This window comes from Canis lupus, chromosome 23 (assembly GCF_048164855.1).
Source record: "Canis lupus baileyi chromosome 23, mCanLup2.hap1, whole genome shotgun sequence".
In the NCBI taxonomy this organism is placed as follows: domain Eukaryota; kingdom Metazoa; phylum Chordata; class Mammalia; order Carnivora; family Canidae; genus Canis; species Canis lupus.
Genome location: NC_132860.1, coordinates 48882864 through 48898651, shown reverse-complemented (window position 1 = coordinate 48898651; position 15788 = coordinate 48882864). Strand labels below are relative to the sequence as shown.

Here is a 15788-nt window from a genome sequence, read left to right as displayed (position 1 = left end):
GCAGCTACTGAGAGGAGTTATCTCAAAATGTCAACTTCAAATACTTAGATACGTTGATACCAAGGGTGAGATTTATTCTCCTCTACTAGCATGATGGAAGCCATAACTTCACTGCAAATTTGAACTTTTTACAATCCCTTTGAGCAGAGGATATCTAAGGTTTCTTTTCAAACAATTTTACTCATAATTTTATAATGATTTTCATAGGAGACATTTTCCCCTTTTCCCTTTATAAAGAGTTCTAACCAAAGACAAAGAAATTGGTTCACTTAAAGATAAGTGGAAAATTTTACTAATCACATTTTATATAAGATAGAGAAAATGTACTGGAATACAAATCCTAAAATATGTATGAAAATGACCATGCATTTCAATAATTTGTTGTTGACCTTTAAGTGTATATGCTACATGGATTTGGCTGAATCACCAGCAAAAAAATAAAAGCCTCAAGTGTCAAGGAAGAGTCCTAATGTAAGGCAGAAAAAAATTGTTTGAAAACTTATTGCTCTGTTTGAACTAAAAGAACCAAGAAAAATATTTTAACATCTTCCTACCTCTCTTTATCCCTTATAGTAATTACGGCAACAAACTCAACAGCTCAAATCTCCATGCTCATTCCAGTCTGCTCTGTTGAAAGTTTCCAGTATATATCAACTTTTAAACATATGAATCTCAGTTGGAGAATAAACTCTCAATCTGATTAAAGCGTGCTCACAGCTCTTGTTTGGCTAGAATTCTATTTACCTCTGGCTGATATCACATCCTGTCATTCCAGGAGCTCCCATTAATACTGAATTAAAGCATTTACTTGTAATTTTGTGTGAGGTCCTTCTATGAATGCAGTTGTGTTTCACGCAGTTAACTTACCAATTGCTTTAATGGGTTAATAAAAGATCCTTATAGTGAAAAGTACAGTTAACAGTACTTTTAGGTTGGAAAAATAAGACCCAGGAGATAAAGACGACTGGTGATAATGTGGTGATTAAGAAGAGACAGTTATATTACCATTATCTCTTTTGAGCAAACTGGCATTTCCTCAAATTTTATCCTCCTGTTTAGCCTATATCAAAAATAAAATAAAATAAAATAATTATATATATTTTTTTCTTTCTCTCTCTTTCTCTTACCCATGCATGTGTGAATGCACACATGTGCCACACACATTTATGCATGTGAGAATACTACATATGCATACATTTCACATATTGAGAGAAAAGAAAGACAAGACATTAAAATCCAATCTCTGTCTTCCATTTCTTTGGGAATTAACTACAGTATCTTATAAATTTAAGCAGCAGAATTGTTTACATATTAAATCTCTGAGTAAAGGACATCTGAAAATAGCTGTTATCTTGATGGCTGTTGTATAATAATTTTATATCTCATGGCATGCCCAGGCAATTGCATTCCTCAAGGATTCAGTCACTGAAGCATTTAAGAACAATTTATTTTAAAGATATTATTTATTTATTGAGAGACACAGAAAGAGAGAGAGAGAGGCAGAGACACAGGCTGAGGGAGAAGCAGGCTCCATGCAGGGAGCCGGACGTGGGACTCGATCCTGGGTCCCCAGGATCACACCTTGGTGGCGGGGGGGGGGGGGGGGGGGGGGGGGGGGGGGCGGCACGGTGAAGGCGGCACTAAACCGCTTTAGGGCCGACGGCGGCACTAAACCATTGAGCAACTCGGGCTGCCTAAAGAACATTTTTAGCAATAAACAGAAGTTCCTGCTTGTTTCTGAAAAAAACAAAATGAACAAACAAACAAAAAACAACAACAAAAATCTCCACTGGATACTTTGGGGGAAGATAAACCCCTTAAAATTTGCAGAATTTGAATGAGAGACTTGAAGGAATGTCCTTTAGACTTATGTGGTAGGAGAGTGTAACCATCATCAGCATGTGGATAATGAACATTTTAAATGAAATGCAGTTGGTATAAATGATGATATGATGTAAGTGTAAAATATTCACCAAATTTCAAAAATGTGTCTGTAAAAATATAAAATGTAGCATTAATAATGTCTACATTTATTACATAATGGAGTGAAAAATTTATATACACTGAATTAAAATATGATACCATTAAATTAATCTGTTTTACATTTCAAAATTACATAAATGGTTCATACTATATTCTTATTGCACAGTGTTGCTTGAAAACATATAAGACATTTTTTGAAACAATGCTATTTCTAAAGCATTTTAATGTACTGAAAGATGATATTGTATAGAAAACATAAGTATTGATGACCCTGAGTCAAAAATAATTGTGAAGATTTGGAATCTGATTGCAAAATGTTTTTGGAATTATGCTTACCTAAGGAGTTGGGTGAATATAGTCCATAATTCACTTCAAGTTGCCACTTGTTTTTGAAAATAAAATTTTAGTAGAATGCAGTATGTCTATTGGTTTGCGTTATGTCCCTGATTGTCTTTTGCTATAATGGCAGCTTTGAGCAGTTGTACCCAAAGCCAATGGCAAAGTCTAAAGTGTTTGTTATCTGTCTCCTTACAGAAAATGTTGCTGGCCCCTCCTTTAAACAATTTATTTTGTTTATATTTTCTTTTTGTTATGTTTGCACAGAAATGATAAAATCCCTGTATAAAAATGTAAATACAGGGATCCCTGGGTGGCGCAGCGGTTTGGCGTCTGCCTTTGCCCCAGGGCGCGATCCTGGAGACCCGGGATCGAGTCCCACGTCGGGCTCCCGGTGCATGGAGCCTGCTTCTCCCTCTGTCTATGTCTCTGCCTCTCTCCCTCTCTCTCTCACTGTGTGCCTATCATGAATAAATTAAAAAAAATGTAAATACATAATGAAGTTCAAGTAGTAAACTCTCATTGGATATTTATTAACTAACATTTTCTTTTCTGAGAGTTTATAATTTTTATTTTATTTTATTTATTTATTCAGAGAGACACACGGAGAGAGGGGTGGAGACACAGGCCAAGGGAGAAGCAGACTCCATGCAGGGAGCCTGATGTGGGACTGGATCCTGGAACTCTGGGGTCACTCCTGAGCCAAAGGCAGACGCTCAACCACCGAGCCCCCCGGGCATCCTGAGAGTTTATAATTCTATGTTACTGTCATGTTGTAGAATTAATGAAGGATACTTAGATTGATAATAGATTACTTTCTTGCGTATATAAATAAATACGAAAGCTTTTATTTTTTGGTGAGTAATTATTGAGAGATTTCTATTTACTACATATTATTTAGGATAAATATATAGAGTGTATTATATAGAATAAATTACTATTTATTAGGAACTTACAATCTAGAATGAGAAAGCCAGAGCACAGAACTGCAGGTGTTAAGTAGAATTAAAAAGAGGTTTCTCGACAGGTGACCTGGCGGCCGAGGGCGGCGGGGGAAGGGGCGGCACGCGGGCAGCTGGGGGCCCCGGCGTTGGGGCAGGGGCGGCTCCGGTGGGGAAGGGGCGGCGGCGGCCGAGGCGTCACCTCCCCCTCCCCGTGGGGCCGGCGTGGGGAGCTCCGGGGCCGTCCCGGGGCGGTTCTGGGGGGCGTCCGCAGGCGTTTGTTTGAGGGTCGGCGCCGCCTTCCCCGCGGGACGGCTCCTGTGACAGACGCTGCCGCTGGGCCGTTTCCCAGGGCGATCACGGAACCAGGTGGCCTTCCCAGCGGCACTGAGGATTCTGACCACGTGGCGGCCTCTCCACTACTTGGTCACAGAATTCCCGATCCCAGCACGGGAGAGGGTCATGCTCCGGACATGAAGATCGAAAACCTACAGAGGCGCTCAGGACGGACCTGATCACCGCAGTGAGGCTGCATGACTCCTGTCAGCTGAACCCAGAGGAGTACTCTGTGCGGGCAGATCCCTGGAGACAGGAGTGGGAAAAAGGGGTTCAGGGGCCAGCGAGCCCTGGGACCATCCCTCAGCCGGTGACCAGGCTCGTGTTCATCAGGCCCAAGAAATACATTGTGTCGCCGGGCTCCGAGCCTCCAGAGTTGGGCTCTGTCGATATCCGGACCCTGAGCGACAGTGTGTGTCATTACGACCTCAACGACATGGATGCTCGGTGGCTGGAGCTGACGAATGAGGAATTTAAGGAGATGGGAATGCCTGAATGAGATGAATACACCATGGAAAGGGTCCTAGAGGAATTTGGGCAGCGGTGCTATGACAATATGAATCAAGCTATAGAGACCGAGGAAGGCCTGGGATCAAATACGATGAACATGTTGTCTGTGATGTGTACTAGTCACCTGACGGTGAGGACGGCAATGAGATGGTGTTCGTGACAAACGCAACACCTGTGCACAGCAGGCCTGTTACGGAATCCTCAAGGTGCCGGACGGCAGTTCCCTCTGCCGAACATATGCCCTGGGGGTTCAGCCAAAGTGTTTGCTGTGTCCCAAGAGAGGTGGAGCGATGAAGAATACCCACAGTGGCACCAAGTAGGTCCATGTCAGCTGTGTTCTGTGGATCCCTGAGGTGAGCATTGGCAGCCCCGAGAAGATGGAACCCCTCAAGAAGGTGTCTCACATCCCCAACGGTGAGTGGGCGCTGATGTGTAGCCTCTACAACGAGAAGATTGGGGCCTCCATACAGTGCTCTGTGAACTTCTGCACCGCCTTCCACGTGACACTTACACTTGGTGACTTCAATGTAGCACTTTCTACACTGGATAGGTCTTCTAAGCACAACATCTCCAAAGAAACAAGAGCTTTAAATGATACACTGGAGCAGATGGATTTCAAAGATATTTACAGAACTTTACATCCAAACTCAACTGGATACACATTCTTCTCAACTGCACAAGGAATTTTCTCCAGAATAGATCAATACTGGGCCACAAATGAGGCCTTAACTGATACCAAAAGATTGGGATCATCCCCTGCATATTCTCAAACCATAATGCCTTGAAATTAGAACTGAATCACAAGAAGAGATTTGGAAGGATTTCAAACACATGGAGGTTAAGGACCATCCTGCTAAAAGATGAAAGGGTCAACCAGGAAATTAAGGAAGAATTAAAAAGATTCATGGAAACTAATGAGACTGAAGATACAACCATTCAAAATCTTTGGGATACAGCAAAAGCAGTCCTGGGAGGGAAATACATCGCAATACAAGCATCCCTCAAAAATTGGAAAGAACTCAAATACAAAAGTTAACCCTACACCTAAAGAAGCTAGAGAAAAAACAGCAAATAGATCCTACACCCAGCAGAAGAAGAGAGTTAATAAAGATTCTGCAGAAGTCAACAAAATCAAGACCAGAAGAACGGTGGAACAGATCAACAAAACCAGGAATTGGTTCTTTGAAAGAATTAATAAGATAGATAAACCATTAGCCAGCTTTATTAAAAAGAAGAGAGAGAAGACTCAAATTAATAAAATCATGAATGAGAAAGGAGAGATCACTACCAACACCAAGGAAATACAAACGATTTTAAAAACATATAATGAGCAGCTATATACCAATAAATTAGGCAATCTAGAAGAAATGGATGCATTTCTGGAAAGCCACAAACTACCAAAACTGGAACTGGAAGAAATAGAAAACCTTAACAGGCCAATAACCAGGGAGGAAATTGAAGCAGTCATCAAAAACCTCCCAAGACACAAAAGTCCAGGGCCAGATGGCTTCCCAGGGGAATTCTATCAAACGTTTAAAGAAGAAACCATACCTATTCTCCTAAAGCTGTTTGGAAAGATAGAAAGAGATGGAGTACTTCCAAATTCGTTCTATGAGGCCAGCATCACCTTAATTCCAAAACCATACAAAGACCTCACCAAAAAGAATTATAGACCAATATCCCTGATGAACATGGATGCAAAAATTCTCAACAAGATACTAGCCAATAGGATGCAACAGTACATTAAGAACATTATTCACCACGACCAAGAAGGATTTATCCCCGGGATGCAAGGCTGGTTCAATACTCATAAAGCAATCAATGTGATTTATCATATCAGCAAGAGAAAAAAAACAAGAACCATAGGATCCTCTCAATAGATGCAGAGAAAGCATTTGACAAAATACAGCATCCATTCTGGATCAAAACTCTTCAGAGTGTAGGGATAGACGGAACATGCCTCAACATCTTAAAAACCATCTATGAGAAGCCCACAGCAAATATCATTCTCACTGGGGAAGCACTGGGAGCCTTTCCCCTAAGATCAGGAACAAGACAGGGATGTCCACTCTCACCACTGCTATTCAACATAGTACTGGAAGTCCTAGCCTCAGCAATCAGGCAACGAAAAGAAATAAAAGGCATTCAAAAGGGCAAAGAAGAAGTCAAACTCTCCCTCTTCGCTGATGAGATGATACTCTATATAGAAAACCCAAAAGCCTCCACCCCAAGATTGCTAGTACTCATACAGCAATTAGGCAGTGTGGCAGGATACAAAATCAATGCCCAGAAGTCAGCGGCATTTCTATACACTAACAAGGAGACTAAAGAAAGAGAAATTAAAGAGTCAATCCCATTTACAATTGCACCCAAAAGCATAAGATCCCTAGGAATAAACCTAACCAAAGAGGTAAAGGATCTAAACCCTAAAAACTATAGAATACTTCTGAAAGAAATTGAGGAAGACACAAAGAGATGGAAAAATATTCCATGCTCATTGATTGGAAGAATTAATATTGTGAAAATGTCAATGCTACATAGGGGAATTTATACATCTAATGCAATCCCTATCAAAATACGGTGGATTTCTTCAGAGAGTTGGAACAAATTATCTTAAGATTTGTGTGGAATCAGAAAAGACTCCCAATATCCAGGGGAATATTAAAAAAGAAAACCACAGCTGGGGGCCTCACAATACCAGATTTCAGGTTGTACTACAAAGCTGTGGTCATCAAGACAGTGTGGTACTGGCACAAAAACAGACACATAGATCAATGCAACGGAATAGAGAACCCAGAAATGGACCCTCAACTTTATGGTCAACTAATATTCGATAAAGGAGGAAAGACTATACACTGGAAAAAAGACAGCCTCTTCAATTAATGGTGCTGGGAAAATTGGACATCCACATGCAGAAGAAGGAAACTAGACAATTCCCTAGCACCAGACACAAAGATAAACTCAAAATGGATGAAAGATCTAAATGTGAGACAAGAGTCCATCAAAATCCTAGAGGAGAACACAGGCAACACCTTTTTGAACTCCGCCACAGCAACTTCTTGCAAGATACATCCATGAAGGCAAGAGAAACAAAAGCATAAATGAACTATTGGGACTTCATCAAGAAAGAAGCTTTTGCACAGCAAAGGATACAGTCAACAAAACTCAAAGACAACCTACAGAATGGGAGAAGATATTTGCAAATGACGTATCAGATAAAGGGCTAGTTTCCCAGATCTACAAAGAACTTATTAAACTCAACACCAAAGAAACAAACAATCCAATCATGAAATGGGCAAAAGACATGAACAGAAATCTCACAGAGGAAGACATAGACATGGCCAACATGCACATGAGAAAATGCTCTGCATATCTGGCCATCAGGGAAATACAGATCAAAACCACAATGAGATCCCACCTCACACCCGTGAGACTGGGAAAAATTAACAAGGCAGGAAACCACAAATGTTGGAGAGGATGCGGAGAAAAGGGAACCCTCTTACACTGTTGGTGGGAACGTGAACTGGTGCAGCCACTCTGGAAAACTGTGTGGAGGTTCCTCAAAGAGTTAAAAATAGACCTGCCCTACGACCCAGCAATTGCACTGTTGGGGATTTGCCCCAAAGATACAGATGCAATGAAACGCTGTGATACCTGCACCCCGATGTTTCTAGCAGCAATGTCCAGAATAGCCAAACTGTGGAAGGAGCCTCGGTGTCCATCGAAAGATGAATGGATAAAGAAGATGTGGTCTATGTATACAACGGAATATTCCTCAGCCATTAGAAATGACAAATACCCGCCATTTGCTTCTACGTGGATGGAACTGGAGGGTATTATGCTGAGTGAAATAAGTCAATTAGGAAGGACAAACATTATATGGTCTCATTCATTTGGGGAATGTAAAAAATAATGACAGGCAATAATGGGGAAAGGAGAAAAAATGACTGGGAAATATCAGAAAGGGAGACAGAACATGAGAGACTCCTAACTCTGGGAAACAAACTAGGGGTAGGAGGAAGGGTGGTTGGAGGGGGGCAGGGGTGACTGGGTGACGGGCACTGAGGGGGGCACTTGATGGGATGAGCACTGGTTGCTATTCTATATGTTGGCAAATTGAACACTAATAAAAAATAAATTTACAAAAAAAAAGTGTTTCTCATACTTAGGGATGGATAACAAAGTGTTTAATAAATGGTGTTGAAAAAAAATAAATGGTGTTGAAGAAGGCAATTAGTAATCTTGGGAAAATAAATTGGGTTCATGTCTCACAAAGAATATCAGGAAAAGTTTTAAATCAAATACATAAATATAAAAAAGGAAGTAAAATATATTAAAACAAATTGACAATTTTAGTTATTTTAGAAAGGAGATTTTGTAAAATTCAAAATCTAAGGGTCATAAAAAGGTAAATAAATTCAATAAAAATTTAACATAAAGGCATCTTTATGGGGGAAAATATTATACAATCTTAGAAGGCAAATACCATAAGTTGGAAAAATAATTACAGATTTTATTATAGAAAACAGGCAATAGGGATGCCTGGGTGGATCAGCAGTTGAGCATCTGCTTTTGGCTCAGGGTGTGATCCTGAGATCTGGGATCAAGTCCCACATCGGGCTCCCTGTGGGGATCCTGTTTCTCCCTCTGCCTGTGTCTCTGCCTCTTGCTGTGTGTCTCTCATGAATAAATAAATAAATCTTATAAAAAAGAAAACAGTCAATATAGGAGAGAGAGGTTGGTCATTGTGGGGAAGGAATAGGTAGTCCACTGAATTTGTGATATGCAGTAATTTAGTGGAGAGAATAACATAGACACAGCATAGAAGAAATTGGCACACATTTTCTCTTGATTCTTTCATTGAGTGAAAACCAGTGTCTGTAAATTGTGAAATTCAGCAAGGCTTGGCAAAGAACAACATCAATAATTATCAGAACACAGTCAAGGTCAGGAGATGTTCAACTTCTAGCCCATGAAATTGGAGAACCCACCATGAATACTTGAGACATTCAGTGGATAGCCAGAGATCTTAGTAGTTTGCACCTTCTACAGTAATGTTTATTTCATAACTGAGCCAATAGAGTGACCAAGCTGACCCTCATAATTTTAAATGCCCCCTAACAAAGTTAGTACTCTTAAGAGAAGATAATATTATTCAGATGCTCTACAACATAATGTTAATGTGAATAAAACAATTAAACTAGAAGACAAAGAATTTCAAATAGTTCTAACAAATATGCTCAAAGATTTAAAGAAAATTACTAATATCAGAGTGAGACAATTGATATGTTTAGTTGAAGAAACAAATGGAACTTCCAAATGACAAATAAATATATGCAATGAAAATTTCACTTGATTGATTTATAGCAGATTATGTACTGCAGAAGAGAAAAACAATTGACTCAGAAACACAGGTATAGAACCCATCCAAAACAAGACAGAAAGAAAAGAAGAAAGAAAGAAAGAAAGAAGAAAGAAAGAAAGAAAGAAAGAAAGAAAGAAAGAAAGAAAGAAAAGAAAGAAAGATCAAAACATTACTATCCTAGTAGAACCATATGTATAATAGGACTAGAAGAAAGGGAGAAATGGGACAAAGCCTCAAAATTATCAGGGAGTATTATTTCCAACATAAAAGCATACAATCAATTAACTAAACATTTAATCAAGCCTAAGGGTGGAAAGAAGACAATTTTAGACATTCATTTATATCATCCAGAGTTAAGTTTCACAGAAGAGAATCTATTCTGTCTAGTTTATGCATAAAAAGATTAATGATAGGGAAACCTGGGTGGCTCAGTGGTTGAGCATCTGCCTTTATTTATTTATTTATTTATTTATTTATTTATTTATTTTGAGCGTCTGCCTTTAGATCAGGGTGTGATACTGGGGTCCTGGGACTGAGTCCAGCATCAGGCTCCTTGCATGAAGCCTGCTTCTCCTTCTGTCTGTGTCTCTGCCTCTCTCTCTCTCTCTCTCTGTCTGTCATAAATAAATAAATAAAATCTTTTAAAAAAAGATTAACAATAGATTACTAAACTGCCTAAAAAGTATTGGAAGTGCTGATAAAAATTAAATTTGCCTTTAATAATTTCTATTATTATTATTATTATTATTTTACTTAAACTCAAGTTAGTTAATATATAGTGTAGTATTGGCTTCCAGGGTAGAATTTGGTGATTCATCACTTAAATATAACAGCCAGTGCTCATCCCAACACTGCCCTTCTTAGTGCCCATTACTCATTTAATGCATCCCCCCATCTTCCTCTCCTATAGCAACCCTCAGTTTGTTCTTTATAGTTCAGAATCTCTTATGTTTTGCCTCCCTCTCTGCTTTTAGTTTATTTTAGTTTTCCTTCCCATCCCCTATGTTCATCTATTTTGTTTCTTAAATTCCACATATGAGTGAAATCATATGGTATTCGTCTTCTCTAACTGATTTATTTCACTTAGTATAATACACTCTAGCTCCATCTACATTTTTTTTTCGGTTGTTATTTTTTTTATAATAAATTTATTTTTTATTGGTATTCAGTTTGCCAGCATACAGAATAACACCCAGTGCTCATCCGGTCAAGTGTCCCCCTCAGTGCCCGTCACCCAGTCACCCCCACCCCCCGCCCTCCTCCCCTTCCACCACCCCTAGTTCGTTTCCCAGAGTTAGGAGTCTTTATGTTCTAGCTCCATCTACATTTATGAAAATGGCAAGATCTCATTCTTTTTGATGGCTGAAATATTCAATTATATATATATCACACCTTCTTCATTCATTAATTGGTCGATGGACATGTAGGCTCTTTCCATAACTTGGCTATTGTTGACAGTGTTGCTATAAACACTGGGGTGCATGTGCCCCTTCAAATCAGCATTTTTGTGTCCTTTGGATAAACACTTGGTAGTGCAATTGTTGGGTCAGTGGGTAATTTGGTTTCTAACTTTTTGAGAAACTTCCATACTGTTTTCTAGAGTGTCTGTACCAGTTTGCATTCCCACCAACAGTGCAAAAGAGTTTCCCTTTCTCCACATCCTTGCTAGCACAAATTCTTTCTTAGTTGTTAATTTTAGCCATCCTGCAGAGTTTTAGGTGACATCTCATTGTGGCATTGATTTATATTTCCCTGATGATGAGTGATGTTGAACATTTTTTTATGTGTCTCTTAGTCTTTGGAGAAATGTCTATTCATATTTTCTGCCCATTTCTTACCTGGATCATTTATTTTGGGGTGTTGATTTTGATGTGTTCTTTATAGATTCTGAATCCAAGTGTATTAGCCAATGTTCTCCAGAAAAACAGAATCGATAAGCAATTAGGATGTATATATAGGTGTGTGTGTGTGTGTGTGTGTGTGTGCACGCTTGCGCGTGTGGAGAGCGAGAGAGATTTATAACAGAATTAGCTCACACAATTAGGAAGGTTGACAAGTCCCAAGATCTTTAGGGTGAGCCAGCAACCTGACCTAGGAAAGCCAATGGCACAGTTTTAGTTTGCAAGCTGGCAGGTTCAAGACCCAGGAAGAGCCAATGTTTTCATGGTTCAAGTTTGAAATCAGGAAAAAGCCACGATCACAGCTTAGGCAGGAGGAACTCTCTCTCCTTCAGGAATGATTGACTTTTGTACTTTTAAGATCTTCAACTGATTGGATGAGGCCCACTGACATTAGAAAGGGCAATTTGCTTTACCCAGTCTATCAATTCAAATACTAATCTCATCCGCAAGTATCCTCACAGATACATCCAGAATGCTGTTTAACAAAATGTCTGGGTATTCCATGACCCAAACAGGTTGACATATAAAATTAACTATTACACCAAGTCAAAAAAAACAAAACAGGTAAAAATAGCTCAAGGGAGCTATTTTTGCAATCTGAGAACACTGCCTTCTCATTTGGAAAGCTATCAGTAACAACCAAAACAGCCAAAGTGTATCCCCTGCCTTACTTCTCAACTCCAAATTTTATGTTTGTCAATTCATCATATTCACCATGGTCCACTTCTATGATATTTCTTATGCATATACATGGATATAGCTTCCCATGCATAACCTTCTGGAACTACCAACATCTACAAGCTCTTATATTACATGATGCAAACATCTCCCTGATGCAAACATAAATATGTTCATTGTCACTCTAAAAGGAGATACTAAAATCTTTAGACATGGAATCTGTTTATTACGTGCATTCTTCTCTGTTCAGTCAAAATCCCAACTGGATAACCTGTACCCTATGGAATAAGCTATAGAAATAACCACAGTCATTGCATAACACAGTATAAAATAGAGAAAATGAAATGAGGAAAGAGGAAAATGTAGAAAATAAAAGCTTTTACTATACCCTTTGTTTTTGTAACTGGCCATAAAACTGCAGTTTTTGTTTGTAACTTTCTCATTTCATTATCTATTTCATATTACCTTTGCTCTCAACCATGATTTTTTAAAAGATTTTATTTATTTATTCATGAGAAACAAAAGGGGAGAGAGAGACAGAGACAGAGACTGAGAGAGAGAGATAGGGAGGGAGGGAGAGAGAGAGAGAAGTCAGAGACACAGGCAGAGGGAGAAACCGCCTCCATGCAGGGAACCTGCATCGCTCCCAGGGTCTCCAGGATCACGCCCTGGGCTGAAGGTGTTGCTAAACTACTGAGCTGCCCTTTCAACCATAATTTTATCTTGCCAAGGTTCTTTTTTTTTTTTTTTTTTTTTTTTTGCCAAGGTTCTTTATAAGCCTGAGTAACCAAAACTTTATTCTTGAAAAGGTCTGAGCCCTTGAGAGTCATTTCTGTATTTAATTGCTGTAAACTTCAAATACTTTTAAGAGTTGATCTCACAGTGCTGGACAATATCCTTTAGATACAATATATTCCTCATTGTGTAGAATCAAATCCAATTTCTTGTTGATCATCTGGATAAATATCCCGAGTACGTATCCTTTTTTCTTCTATTTCAGAGGCATGAAGGATGCATTTTGAAAAGGTGGCAGTGTGAACATTCAATTCAAAGCAGCAATTGTTTTATTGTATGGTGGAAGAATTTCTTTGGAGATGTTAGGTCCTCTGAAACTGGAAGAAAAGTTTTGTCAGGGTATAATAGAGAAGTGCTCCAGTCGTATTTTTAGATAACCTCTTACCTACCCAGTATTTTCATAAAGATCTTTTAAAAAATAATGACTGTTCTATCATAAAAGCCTATGAATATTAATGACTCTTTTAAGTACTTTGTGGAGCACCTGGTGGCTCAGTAGGTTGAGCATCTGCCTTGAGCTCAGGTCATGATCCTGGAGCCCTGGGTTGGAGCCCCACATTGGACTCCTGCTCCTTTGCCACTTCCCCTGCTTGTGCCCTCACTCTGTGTCAAAGAAATAAATAAAATATTTTAAAAGAATAACGTACACTGAGGTCTCTTAGGGACATACATAATAAAATGAAATTTAAAATTATTTATTTGATAATACAATTTGTTTAAATTGAGGTAAATTCATGAAAAAATCTATAAAGATCTTAAGGGTCGAATTCTATATATTATCTTTTATACTTTCTTTTTCTTAAATACAGAAATTTTAATTTTATATGGTAGTAATTATTTATATACTAGAAATTTTTAAAAAATATTTATTTATTTATTTATTCATGACAGACACAGAAAGAGAGACAGACCGACAGACAGAGACAGAGACACAGGCAGAGGGAGAAGCAGGCTTCATGCATGGAACCTGATGCACTCGATCCTGGGTCTCCAGGATCACACCCCCCCGCCGAAGGCGGTGCTAAACCACTGAGCCACCAGGGCTGCCCTATACTAGTAATTTTTAAAGTCATCTTTAATTGTGTTTCACATTATATCCTACTTTAAAATAAATTCTGTTTTATACTTTAATTTTCTGTGCAAGTGCAAGGTCTAGAATAAAGAACATTTCTGAAGTAGAATTTCACTGGTGCAATTGATGCTATTTCCTTTTATCATCCTAGATTGGGATGTTTAACTTGGCACTATTGGCATTTAAGACCTTTTAATTTTTTTTGTTTGGGATGCATTGTAGAATGTTTAACAACAGTCCTGATCTCTACCCATTTGATGCCAGTAACCATCTCCCTTCATCCCCCTCACATTTGCAAGTTGTGACAATTTAAACTATCTCCAGATATCTGTCCCATGGAGGGGCAGAGTTATCCCTGGCTGAGAACCATTGCCCTACATTTAAGAAGAATTTTAGGTCACTCTGAATTGAAATTTAACTATTAGAATAAAAATCACTATAACATGATGTAGAACACATTTTGTATTTTTAATTATGTTACTTCTTATTGCTAGTCTGTGGATTATTGTATTAGGATGTCTTTTCTATGAGGGAGTATTGTTCTATATTAGAAATAATTTTATTAATAGTTCTTCTTGGGTTTCAAGAAGACCTCAAATGAGTAAAAGAAATTAAATAGTGGCATGGCACAAAAGGTACGGTTTACAGCAAGTTTTTCACAAAAATTTGCTGGTGAAACATTAACTTGACTTGATTCGCTCTCCTGCAGGCTTTTGTGAATTTTGAAATGAGTTAAGTGATTTAGGGTTGCAAAGAGAAGACAGAGATGAAAGAAAAAATAAATCCTTGGAATTTTGAAAATCAGAATCCTAGTATTAATTACCCAGACTGAGATATTCAGGAAGCTATTTAGTGAGTGTTGCCTCAGTTATTATTTCAACTTACGTGTTTGTTTTTCTACTTACCCAAGTTATGGGACTTTATTTAGTCAATTGGTCATCAAAAAATAAGAGGTGTCCAGAACACCTGTGTGGCTTAATTGGTTAAGCACCAGATTCTTGGTTTCAGTTAGGGGCAATATCTCCTAGTTCCCAGGATTGAGCTCTGTGCTCAACAGGGAGTCTGCTTGAAGATTTTCTCTCTCTGCTCCTCCCCCATATTCAGTGGGCTCTCTCTCTCTTCTGCTAAATAAATAAATCTTAAAAAAAAATAAGAAGTGTCCTTTTGGGAAATGTTTTAGGACAAAATGTTTTCTTGTGAAAAAAAAATGTTTTCTTTTGTATGTAAAAATCAGGTTTTTCTACTTAACTTCAGGTAATTTCAATGTAATAAAAATCAACACGGCAAGAACAAAGGAAAATTTCAAGTCTGTTTACTTCTCATATTTTAATTTTCAATCCCCCAAATTCTCTTTAGAATCCAAAGTAAAGAGGAAAAACCTAAAATGCAAAGTGATGCAACTAGCACGAGAGAGGCTGCCATATATGCCCTTTTGGTACGCTGTAGTTTTTCATCCGACTTAGACCAGTCACTTCTGTAAAGAAGCAAGGAAAAAAAAAAAAAAGAATCTAGGCAGTAGGCAGGGATGGGATAAGCAGATTTATACCTAAATCTGGATTATATATGTATGGTGTGTGTGTGTGTGTGTGTGTATGTTTTGGTGGTGATGTCCTGAAATGTTTGTTATAAACTTAAAATCACCACCACTACCTATTAATGTCTCTTCTGCAACATAGAGAAACTGTATTTTCCAGAATCTCTTTTCTAGTAAAGTTCTAGACCAGATTTAACCAAGTAGAAGCACTGAATGACAATTTGGAAAGCTAAAGCAGAGGAGAAGCTAATATTCTCTGGATTAAGTTCTGACCAAACACATGAGTGGTTGTGATATTTACAGAAGTTCCAGGGTAGCTCCTGAGAACAATTCACCT

The 15788-nt window shown here is 38.5% G+C and overlaps 1 pseudogene; it reads left to right on the top strand.

Annotated features, from left to right (window-relative positions):
* Positions 1-15397, top strand: part of LOC140615348 (protein Jade-1 pseudogene) — a 39336-nt pseudogene extending 23939 nt beyond the window's left edge.
* The last annotated feature ends 391 nt before the right edge of the window (positions 15398-15788 follow it).